The sequence below is a fragment of the Peromyscus eremicus genome, chromosome 16_21 (genome assembly GCF_949786415.1).
Source record: "Peromyscus eremicus chromosome 16_21, PerEre_H2_v1, whole genome shotgun sequence".
NCBI classification, from domain to species: domain Eukaryota; kingdom Metazoa; phylum Chordata; class Mammalia; order Rodentia; family Cricetidae; genus Peromyscus; species Peromyscus eremicus.
This window is the reverse complement of record NC_081432.1, coordinates 11,420,396-11,432,908: the sequence shown is the minus strand read 5'-3', so window position 1 is coordinate 11,432,908 and position 12,513 is coordinate 11,420,396.

Below are 12,513 nucleotides of genomic sequence, written 5' to 3'. Positions count from 1 at the left end.
ATCACTTTCTATCGCTGGATAAAGACAGGAAGAATGAGGTGTGAGCTGTAAGCTCATGACCAGAGTGGTACAGAATAGGCTGAGGGAGTAAGAGGGAGCCTGAGACTGGAGTGCTAGAGGATGACGGTGACCTGCATGCTGTGAGCATTGCCCTGTTCCCTCCATGCTTATTACGGTGCAAAGTAAAGACACAGGATACTCAGGGAACTGTGTAAGACTACAGTGGTGTGGAATTGAATTTGGAAAAACCTTCAAACTGCTTCCCTATGAGCACCAGACTGCCTGGATAAGTAGACCATGGGGCAGAGAGGGAGGGGACATTTCTGTGGTGGGAAATGATGCTGATAACATATCAGTGCTATTCACTGGGCCCTTAAGCCATTCATTTATCTGTGCAATGCCTGCTGGACCCAGGGAAGTCATCCCTTTATGGATTGGTCCATCTTGGGCACAGGAGAGGCATGTCAACGGAAGAGTATCATGTGATAAGTAGCGGGCAGATCTAGCTGCCTGGTGGGCATACTGAGTTTGGAGGAAATGGATTTTTAAAAGGTGGTGGTTTTACAACCTGCTCATGGAAACTTCTATGTCTCTATTTGGTCAATAAGAAAAAGTCAAATGGAAGAACTTGGAAAATGAACGTAAGTTACAGGGAGTCAAATAAGGTGATGCTTCTTATCTGCAGCACGGTGCCCAACAGTACCTACTTCCAGGGGGCTGGATGGGGGAGCAGGTGTCATGCCCACTCAGCTCCACGAGTGCTGTCCTATACTAATGTTGGTTCGGCATTTGTTTGAAACTGGACCCACAAGACCAGTTCATGCTCACTTGGGAAGAAAACCAGTAGACATTCCCCGCTGCTGGTGTTTGGTTCCATTGTATCCACGACAGCATGCCAGCTGGTACAGGTTGTCCTCTCTTACAGGACACTAGAGGATGGTTGCATGCCTCTACACAAGGGGTGGGTAGAAAGCACTGTACTGCCTGCCCAGTCCCCAGATAAATTCTTCCAGTCAGTGAAACCTGTTCAAATGCAGACGTGCTATGAGATAAAGCATGAATCTTCCCTATGGGGAAGGGCGATCAGGCTTTTGCAGGACTCATGGACAGTTGGTGGCTTTCATTCTTCATCTAGCCCAATGCCTATGCCCACTGTGTCCACTCATTAGGAAGGGAGGAAGGAAGTCATGTGGATTTGGGGCTGTGGCTCAGTGGTAGAGTGTTCACCTGACATGTCTGAGGCCTTGTGTTCCCTAGAACCACAATAAACAAACAAACACTTAGAAATGGAAGGGCGTCACATGCACCTGGGCTCCTCCAAATGCAAGCCCCTGCAATGGCCAAGACTTAGCAGCCCATCTCAGACCATGGGCACCTGTTACCATTTCAGTTGTGGGACAAATGGCATGAGCTGGGCTTTCTGGTAAGAACCAATACAAAAGGCAGCTCTGGGCTTTTGCTCCTAGCTCTGAAAGAGCTAACCTAGGCTTTCTCCTTAGAACAGCAGTTTTGAGCAGTGTATTATGCCTTGGAAGAGGTGGAGCCACTGGCTGGGACTACCAATAACAGCATGAAGTAGCCTCTCTATAATGGTGTAGGTGGGTGGCTTGGAGTGTAGACTCTGCTCTAAGTAAGTGGCATGTGTAAAGGAGATTGTTTTCTCAAGAGCTTCCTGACTCCTGAGCCACAGTGTTAGACCTGCTACCTCTAAAACAGCCTCCACCAAGGTGGCAATATATACACATAAACAAAATAAAAATAATAAAAATAAACATCAACCCCTAGGGCTTTGGGAAAGGTGAGCATACATAATATAGAATATAATCTAATATTTATTTATATGTAATAAAGTAGCTACTGAATAAATTGAAGGAAGTGTAATTGCATAAAATAATATGTTAGAATGGAGAACTAACTACAAATATAGATATAGAAGATGTTAAAATATAATAAAATATTATTCATTCTTCTAAAAAAGGCAAAAACTTTGACAAAAATACTTTCTAGGACAATATAAATAAAGTTTCAATATTTGGGACATATTTAAACTAAATGCCATTTATCTGAAATTTAGGCTTATTTGGCATCTTGTATTTTTATTTGCTGCTATGTCAAATATGAGTAACTAATGAACGTGACATTAAGGACAAAGATCTAGACACATTGGCGATTGTTCTGGCTAGTTTTATGTCAACTTAACACAAGCTAGAGTTATCTGAAAGGAGGGACCCTCAACTGAGAAAATGCCTCCATAAGATCCAGCTGTAAGGCATTTCTTTAATTAGTGATTTATGGGGCGGGCCCAATCCATTGTGGGTGGTGTTATCCCTGGGCTAGTGGTCCTGGATTCTATAAGAAGGCAGGCTGAGCAAGCCACATAAAGCAAGCCAGTAAACAGCTCTCCTCCATGACCTCTGCACCAGCTCCTGCCTCCAGGTTCCTACCCTGCTTGAGTTCCTGTCTTGGCTTCCTTCAGTGATGAACAGTAATATGGAAGTGTAAGCCAAATGAACCCTTTCCTCCCCAAGTTGCTTTGGTCATGGTGTTTCATCACAGCAATAGAAACCCTACCTAAGACAAATTGGGACCGGGATAGTGCGGTATTGCTGTGACAGACCTGACCATGTTGTTTTGGGAGGATTGTTGAAGGACTTTAGAACTTTGGGGTAAACCGGGCGGTGGTGGAGCACGCCTTTAATCCCAGCACTCGGGAGGCAGAGCCAGGCGGATCTCTGTGAGTTCGAGGCCAGCCTGGGCTACCAAGTGAATTCCAGGAAAAGGCGCAAAGCTACACAGAGAAACCCTGTCTTGAAAAACCAAAAAAAAAAAAAAAAAAAGAACTTTGGGGTAAAAGAGCCATTGAGTGTTGAGAGCTCAGTGAGCTGTTCTGAGGGAGCTTGGAAGATAAGAATGTTAGAGCAGTGCCGGATGATGGAGGCCTGGCTTGTGAAGTTCCAGAGGGAAGCAAAGACTCTCCTGGGGCCATTTGAGCTAAGAATCTGTGGTGTCTCGTCAGCTGGAGCCGAAGAATCAGCTGTGATTAACAAGAGACCAGAACCACTAAAGCGAAATCCTTGCTTTGCTGGGACAATGGATGCTGTTCAGCTGGGGCTGAAGAATCAGCTGTGATTAACAAGAGACCAGCATCACTGAGGTGAAATCTTCTGGGAAGTGTTCCTGAGAGTCAGCACGGAGAAGCTGTGTTCCAGAGGCGGCCAAGGTTGTACCTTCTGCTGGCTGCTGAACCTGGTAGTGTCAGAATCACCCAGGTGGTGCTGGTTTTGAAGGCATGAATGGACTATGGGGAGCAGCTGTATGGCAGGGCTGGCATCCCTGAAGAGAGCCTATTGGTGAAAGTGCAGCCCAGTTGCACCAAGGGCCCCTGGCGTTTTGGAGATATGAGTACCATGGGATGACCACGAAGAACAGCAGCAGGTGTGGAGCCAACCAGAGCCTAGAAGAGCTGTGTGTGTGCTGCAGAGGGCAGATCCAGAGAAGTGGAGATGCTCTTTGAAGGAGCCAGAAAATCGTGAGTGAATCCCAGGTAACTGGACGTTGAGTTACTTACACTTTTGCAGTTTGGTTTGTTATGTTCAGGTTGTGACTGTGTCCTGGTTCTCCCCTCTGGAAGTGACAAAGTATTTAACTTATTTTTGATTTTCCAGAGGTCCACAGTTGAAATACTGAATTTCAAAAGAGATTTTAGATTTTTAAAAGAGATTTGGATTTTTAAAGAGACTGACTTTTAAAGGGTTTGAATTTGTAAAGACTGGGACATTAAGTTTGTAAATGTTTTATATTGTGATGTTGATGTTAATTGGTGACCTTGGGGATGACCAAGGAAAGGTCATGGTGTGATAGCGATATGTTTGTGTGTCAAGTTGACAAGGCTAGTTTTTTCTTGTTTTTGTTTTTTAGTTTAGGGTTTTGTTTGTTTGTTTGTTTGTTTTGAGACAGGATTTCTCTGTGTAGTCCTAGCTGTCCTGGAACTCACTTTGTAAACCAGGCTGGCCTCGAACTCAGAGACTTACCCACTTCTGCCTCCCAAGTGCTGGGATTAGAGCTGTGTGTCACAACATTCAACACATCGTGGCTAGTTTTATGTCAATTTGACACAAGCTTGAGTCATCTGAAAGGAGGGAGCCTCATCGAAGCAGTAGAAACGCTAGGACAGTGTCCATTCAAGAAATCGAGACCCTTGCCTGAACCAAGCAAGCCTATCCTAGATCCCCCTTTGCAAAGTTCTATGGATAAAGCATGTCCTGCCATTAGGACTAGAGAATTCTTCTATGCGTTGGACAGGTAAAGCAAGGAGAAAAATGTCCGCACTTAACTTCATGAAGCCAGTGTCTATCTCAAACCTGGCAAAGACATGCACAGGCCAAATGTGCCTCTTGTACAATGCAAACTCCGACATAAAACATTGGCAAAAGAACAGCATGTCCCACCCGTTTGGGTGGAGCTGGCTCTAATACTTCCAGAAAGCTTTCTTGGTATTTGTGCAAACATGACTCTTATCTCTGATCTTTCCCTAGAGAAGAAAAGCCGGGCTGGAGAGATGGCTCAGAGGTTAAGAGCACTGACTGCTCTTCCAAAGGTAGAGTTCAATTCCCAGCAACCACATGATGGCTTGTAACCATCTGTAATGTGATCTGGTGCCCTCTTCTGGCCTGCAGTCATACATGCTGTATACATAATAAATAAATAAATCTTTTAAAAAAAGAAAGAAAGGAAAAGAAAGGAAAAGAAAGGAAAAGAAAGGAAAAGAAAGGAAAAGAAAGGAAAAGAAAGGAAAAGAAAGGAAAAGAAAGGAAAAGAAAGGAAAAGAAAGGAAAAGAAAGGAAAAGAAAGGAAAAGAAAGGAAAAGAAAAGCCACAGGGTATCTCCACAAAGAATGAAGAAGCATTTGACACTTGACAGCATTTGGCTTTCACTCTTTTGTGTGTGGGAAAGTGGGGTACGTGCCACTGTACTCAAGTAGAGGTCAGAGGACAGCTCTTGGGAGTCAGGTCTCTTGCCACCTTGTGGCGCAAGTGCCTGTACCAATACAGCCATCTCACTAGCTACACAGCCTTTTTTAAAAAAGATTAAAAAAAATTAGGGGGCTGGAGAGATGGCTCAGTGGTTAAGAGCACTGACTGCTCTTCCAGAGGTCCTGAGTTCAATTCCCAGCAACCACATGGTGGCTCCAACCACCTGTAATGAGATCTGGTGCCCTCTTCTGGCCTGCAGGGACACATGCAGACAGAACACTGTATACATAATAAATAAATAAATCTTTTTAAAAAAATTAGGTGTATACATGTGTGATTCTGCATGAGTGTATAGGCACCACTTGCATGCAGGGGCCCATGGAGGCCAGAAGAGGGTTTTGAATCTTCTGGAACTGGTGTTATAGGCAGTTGTGAGCCGCCATGTGAGTCCTGGGAACCAAGCCCCAATCCTCTATGAGACTAGTAAGTACATTTACCCACTGAGACATCTCTCCAGCACCCCCACAGCAATTCTTTTCTTAGTTTATGTGCATGGGTGTTTTGCAGACGTGTCCATGCACCAAGTGCATGCAGTGCCCAAGGAAACCAGAAGAGGGCGTTGGATCCCCTGGGGCTGGAGTTCCAGACTGTTGTGAGCTGTCCTACGTATTCTGGGAATCAAATCTCAGTCCTCTGCAAGAGCAGCCAGTGCTCTTAACCACTGAGCCATCTCTCCATCACCGCCCCCCACCATCCATCCACAAAAACAAAACCAAACTACTGTGGAATCACAGTAGTGCATTTGGGAGGCAGAGACAGGATGATTGAGAATATGAAGCAAGCCTGGACTACACAGCAAGTTCTAGGACATCCTGGCTAGAGAAAGTGATCTTGTCTCAAAACAAAATAATGATTTAAAACATTAAAGGAGGAATGGAATGGAGGGAGGATCTCTTAACACAAAGTATATTATATATACTTTTTAAAATTCTGTGTGTGTGTGTGTGTGTGTGTGTGTGTGTGTGTGTGTGTGTGTGTGTGTAGGTTTGTGTATGTGAGTGCAGGTTCCCAAGGAGTCCAGAATAGGGTACCAAAATACCCTGAAGCTGAATTTACATGTGGTTGTGAGCTGCCCAATATGGACACCAGAAACTTCGATACTCTGAAAAAGCAGCAAGTGTTCTCTCTAGCCAATGAATATGTATCTTAAAACAATAACAATTTTTGTTGGGCATTGACCATGGGTTAGGTCTATTTCTTTACCTACCTAATTTATAGAATTATTATTATTATTATTGTTTAGTCAGAGTCTCACTATGTAGCCCTACTGGCCTGAGACTATATGTAGACTAGGCTGGTCTTGAACTCACAGAGATCTGTTTGCTTCTGCCACTTGAGTGCAGAGATTAAAAGGTATTTACCCACAATACCTGGCCTCAATTCATAGAATTCTAATGAAAGGAATTAGAATGATCTCTGCTTCACAGATGAGCTAGCTTACTGGAGTGTTAATAATCCAAGGGCGACCCAGAATAAATCCCAGAGCAGAACAGATGAACTTGAAAGTGACCCCAATAAACTGATTGGCTCACCGATAGTCCTGGAGGGAAGTGAATAAATGTCTACTCACCCCAGATAGGGAATTGAGGACAGGCCAAAGTACGGATGCTACCACCAAAGTCCAACTTGGTGAACCAGTGAGTTTTATTGGGCTTACTTACAGGAATATAGGTGAGGGGTTACTGACAGGAACAGAAAGGACTCTGAAGACAGCAGCATCACCAAAGCCCATGTTAGGGTCCGCGAGAAGTCCCATAAAAGACCACCAGTCATGTATGCGATCAACGAGAACGTTTAATAAACGATTTCAGCATGCTGGGGTCAAACTATCTGACAAGGTGGCAAATGGTGACCTCGAGAGAAGCTTGCAGGCTCCTTTTAGGGGAATTCCAGCTGCGGTTAAGTGTACTTAGAAGTGATTTTGTATAGACTCTTACTAGTACAGGGATCGTTTTATGATTGGCTCATGACATCTGGTCAGCAGCTGTGGTCTGTCTGCTGTGTCAGGGGTCTGTCTGACTGAAAATAGCAAGAACAGTTCCTGCTGGTGGCCGGGTAGGACCCTGATTGTCCACCAGACTGGATGTACTTACTGAAGGTCTGATTGAAGCCAGACACGAGTCAACATAGGATGGTAGGAGAATATGGGGCACAGGTCTTAGCAAACTGGTCCCTGAAAACAAACAAACCAAAAACAACTGGCCCTGTTAGGTTCAGTCCTGTTGTAAGAGGGGGTGGCTGCTTCATCTACCCCAGCACGAGTGGGAGCTCACAAAAGCTGGGAACCCAGAGCAACTTCACAGCCTGCAGGTAGCTCAGCAGGCTGGAGAGTCTTTGCCTGGTGGCTCAGTTGGCCTGAGCTGCTTCTAGGCACCTTGGCAGAGCAATGACCCTTTTACAGGGGTTGTCTAAGACCGTTGGAAAACATAGATATTTATGTTACTGTTCGTAACAGTAGCAAAGTTACAGTTATGAAGTAGCATTGAAAATCATTTTATGGTTGGGAGTCACCACCACATTCAGAACGACATTAAAATAGTGTTAGGAAGGGTGAGGACCACCGCTCTAGGCTGTCCCACTGGCCTCTACTTCTTCCAGGCTCCTTAACTTTGTTTCTTCCACCAAGTGAGCTTGGTCTGAGCCTCTTCTGAGAGTCTTGCAGCTTGGCTTGTCTGAGGGTGACTCTCAGCAGTCTTTACAGCTTATGTACTCTGGGGAACAAGGGGCCAAGTGAATCTGATCAGTTTTAGGGACTTCCTAAAGCTCTTTTGTTTCCTTTCTGTCTTAAGGAGCTTTCTGCAGGATGGAGGGTTTTCATATTGGAGGAAACTGCTACACATTATCATCTTTCTATCCCCCAGTGTAACAACAACAACAAAACCAACCAACCAACCAAAAAATAAAAAATAAACAAACCCTGGTGCGGCTTCACACGCCTGTAATCTTAAGAGGCAGAGGCAGAGGAAATTCAAGGCCAGTATAGGCTATATAACAAGTACCAGGTTAGCTAGGGCCATATAATAAGAAAGACTCTTTCTCAAAAAGCCAGGGGAAAAAAGGAATAAAATATGACAGCCAGGGGTGCAGTACTTGCCTAGCATAGTAAGATCCTGGGTCCTATCTTTAGTGCAGAGAAAAAAAGTAATTTAAAAAATTAGGACCAGTGAGATGGCTCAGAGGGTCTAACCAAGGCTGGCAACCTGAGTTCAATTCCCAGAATTCACAGAGTAGAAGGAGAAAACTGAGTCTCCCAAGCTGTCCTCTGGCCCCCACATAGGCATCATTCTGCATAAGCACTTCTGTCCCGCAGTAATAAAATATAAAAAAAACTTGAAAAACTAAAATAAACTTTTATTTTATTTTTTTTTTTTCAAGACAGGGTTTCTCTGTGTAGTTTTGGTGCCTGTCCTGTTCGCTCTGTAGACCAGGCTGGCCTTGAACTCACAGAGATCTGCCTCGTTCTGCCTTCTGAGTGCTGGGATTAAAGGTGTGCGCCACAACCGCCCAACTATAAACCCTTTATTTTATATTGTTAATATATGCTAACAAAAAGGAAGACTTGTTTTAAAAGTGAAACCACATACACAAGAATAAAACAATTAGAAAAATGAAGTCGTCACTGAACAAGGTGGTGCATACCTTTAATCCCAGCCCTCAGGGGCTAGGACAGGTGGAGTTCTGTGAGTTGGAGGCCAGCCAGGGCTACACAGTGGGATCTTGTCTCAAAAAAAAGTATCATATTTTATATCTTGAATAAAATAAGTGTGCATCTAGTAAGAAAACTGATCTATTTAAACATAAAAATTAAAATTTTAATTTAGGTGGTACACACCTTTAATCCTAGCACTCAGGAGGCAGTGGCAGGAGGATCTCTGTGAATTCAAGGCCAGTCTTGTTTATGTAGGGAGTTCCAGACTAGCCAGGGCTACATAATGAGACCCTGTATAAAAAAAATAAAAATTAAAAAAAAATTTAATTTCATAAGATAATATGGAAAAATAAATAACCAGTAGAAAACTTAAGGGAAAAAATTTTCAATACATATTATGATGTGGGGCCAATTTCTTTAATATTTAAATATTTATAACCAAAGGCCAAGATCCATTAAAAATCCTCACTGGGACATGACTCACTTGTCCATTAGAAATATTACCAAGGAGGTGACTCACTTGTCCACAGTAAGAGCACTTCCAATGGCCCTTTCGAAATGCAAAAAGTTACTCAACCAAGCTCATAAATCAGAACAACGCTGAGATCCGGCGAGGGCAAAATAAACAGTTCACAGGGAAAGGCTTCCTCCGTGAATCCTTGCAGACACAGAGCCGGAAAACAGCAGCAGTCTCTCACAGACTCTTCCAGAAAGGAGAGGAAACGTTTCCCAGTCTTTAGTCAGGCTAGCGTAACTTTGAGAACAAAACCTGATGATCTCTAAGAGAGCAGCCAAGGGTGCCCTTAGAACCAAGATGTAAAGCCAGATGTGAGCGAGCTAAACACAAGGATGTGGAGTAGACCCCATCACCAAGAACACAAGAAGCGTTAAATGTTAGAAAAACAAGCAGGATGATTCAGCACCCTCACAGAATAAAGAGAGAAGCAAAACTGACCGCGTCAATCGATGTGGAAAGGCATTTGATAAAATTTGGCAACATTCACTCATGATAAAAATTTGGAAATAGGAAACTTTCTCCATCTGATAGGATGTGGCTTAAAAAACAAAACAAAACCCTACGGTATAGAGAAGTTGTTTAACCCATCAGTGTCTGGTAAACAAATTTACTACGTCTAGTAAATGTCTAGTAACTATGTCTAGTAAACAAATATCTAGCAATAAAAATTAATGCATCAATGCTCACAAAAAATCTATAGTAAAGCATCATACTAGATGGCAAAACAAAACAAAATCCTTCCTCTTGACATCAGGGTCAAGATAAAAATCATTTACTTTTATCTTTTCCTTTCAGTAGTCATATAAGGGAAGTCCTGGCCAGTAAACACACACACACACACACACACACACACACACACACGAGGCATAAAAATCAAAAGGGAGAAATGTAGGGCGGTGGGTGTGTTTAGTGGTAGAGGGCTTGCATAGCATGCTAGAGTTCTGGGTTCCAAACCCCAGTAATGGGAAAAAGCAAGGAAAACCATCGGGGCGGGGACAGTTATCTGGAGACCGTGCAGAAGGAAGGCGTGGTCATCAACTCAGTGTAGTATCCCTACAAAGTAAACAGATTGACCAACGGAACAGAGCAGGGACGCCAACCTCTGACGGGGGGGACATGCAGTGCAGTGGAAAAGGGACAGCTTCAATAGAACTATTGAGTCATTTGGACAGGAACAATTGCAGTTTGACCCCCCCACACCTGAACAAACAATCTAATCCAGATGGTTTGCAAACCTAATTATGAAATATTAAACAACAAAACAGTCACAGGAAAACAGAAACCATCCCATGACTTTCAAATAGTGAAGTAACCAGCCCTAAGAGAAAAAAAAAAAAAAAAAAAAAAAACCAGTCCATGAATCAGACTACAGATGAACTGTGAGATCTGGATGGAGGCTCAGGAATTAAATGTCAGCCTGGGATTCTGAGCAAACTCCTATGGGAAGAGGAAGAGGAAGGGGAGAGGGATGGTTGATTTTGAATTTGGGAGCGGTGGTGCAAGCCTGTAATCCCAGCCTCAGGAGTAGAACCAACTAGATCAGTTTAAGATCATCTTCAGCTACACAGCGAGTTGAGGCCGGCTAGGGCTACACGAGACCTCGTCTGAAAAAAAAAAAAAAAAAGCCAAGATTTACTTTGAAGGTTTCAGTTCATGATGCTTTGGGGGCTTTGTGGTGTCAATCATACTGAAGTGCTTGGGTAAAGAAGCCCCCTCTCAAGGCTGGGTGCAGAAGAAAAAAGTCTGGGTCTTCAGGCATGGCCGTGGACCTGAAGGCCTCCCACTAGAGTGTGCCTCCCAATAAAGGGCTGGTGATGAAGTCTTTAGCAAATAGGGGTCTCTGAGGAAACATTTATCCAAAACGCAAAAGATTAGATAAGATCGCCGGGCGGTGGTGGCGCACGCCTTTAATCCCAGCACTCGGGAGGCAGAGCCAGGCGGATCTCTGTGAGTTCGAGGCCAGCCTGGACTACCAAGTGAGTCCCAGGAAAGGCGCAAAGCTACACAGAGAAACCCTGTCTCGAAAAACCAAAAAAAAAAAAAAAAAAAAAAAAAAGATTAGATAAGATCTCTGGTACAGCAAAAGAGAGAGAAGACAAGAAGAGAGAGAGGAGGAAGGAAGCCTGGCTTGGTAGCTCACACTAGCCCCCCATGAGAAAGGGGCCTGATCCAGGAGGATCTGGCACTGGCTGTTCTTCTAGAGGTCCTGAGTTCAATTCCCCGGAACCACATGGTGGCTCACAACCATCTGTAATGAGATCTGGTGCCCTCTTCTGGCCTGCAGGCATACATGCAGGCAGAACACTGTATACATAATAAATCTTTAAAACAAAAACGTTTCATTACATTCCGTTAAAAAAGAAATAAATGAGCCAGTAAACAACAGAGCACCGTAAGCTGGACCCACGCCTATAATCCCAGCACTTGGCAGGCTGAGGTAGGAGGGTGAGTTTGAGGCTAATTTGGCTCGATAGTGAGTTCAAGGCCAGACCGGGCTACACAGATTCTAAAAAACAAACAAAAAGGAAAGAAGAAGGAAAAGAGAGGGGAGGGAAGAGAGGGGAGAGGAAAAAGGCCAGCCGGCACATGGAATGCTTGGGACAGATGGTTCAGTGGTTCCTTCCTCCTCTCTCTCTTCTTGTCTTCTCTCTCTTTTGCTGTACCAGAGATCTGGGTAAAGAAGCCCCCTCTCAAGGCTGGGTGCAGAAGAAAAAAGTCTGGGTCTTCAGGCATGGCCGTGGACCTGAAGGCCTCCCACTAGAGTGTGCCTCCCAATAAAGGGCTGGTGATGAAGTCTTTAGCAAATAGGGGTCTCTGAGGAAACATTTATCCATACTCAGCGAGTATGAAGCCTGGGATTTGATCCCCAGAAGTCCATCCATGCCTGCAGCTATGGGAGAAGCAGGTCCCACAGCTGTGGGAGGGCTGCTCCAGCTGTCTCTAAATCTGTCCACTGCTCTGTGTTGGAACTTGAGATCCATGCGGCAGGAAGTTGGGAAGGAAAGAATGTGACATAGGGCAGGGGCCCAGAGCTGGCTGGAACACCCTGTGCAAACTGGATCCCGGGAGGAAGCATCCGCCCTGCCACCTGTTCCTGTTGCCACGGGCGACGAAGGTTCCCTTCGGGAGCTGGGACCCTTCATCGGACATCAGGCCCAGGATTCTACACAGCTGAAGGCTGAAGCCAGGGAGTGTAGGACACGTGCAGGCTTAGGCTCTGTTAACCCCCAATAAGTGGATCTCACAGATCATCAGTGGGGAGGGTAAGCCCCCAAAGGACATTTCTTCCTGTCCGCTATTGCAAGAGGATCTCT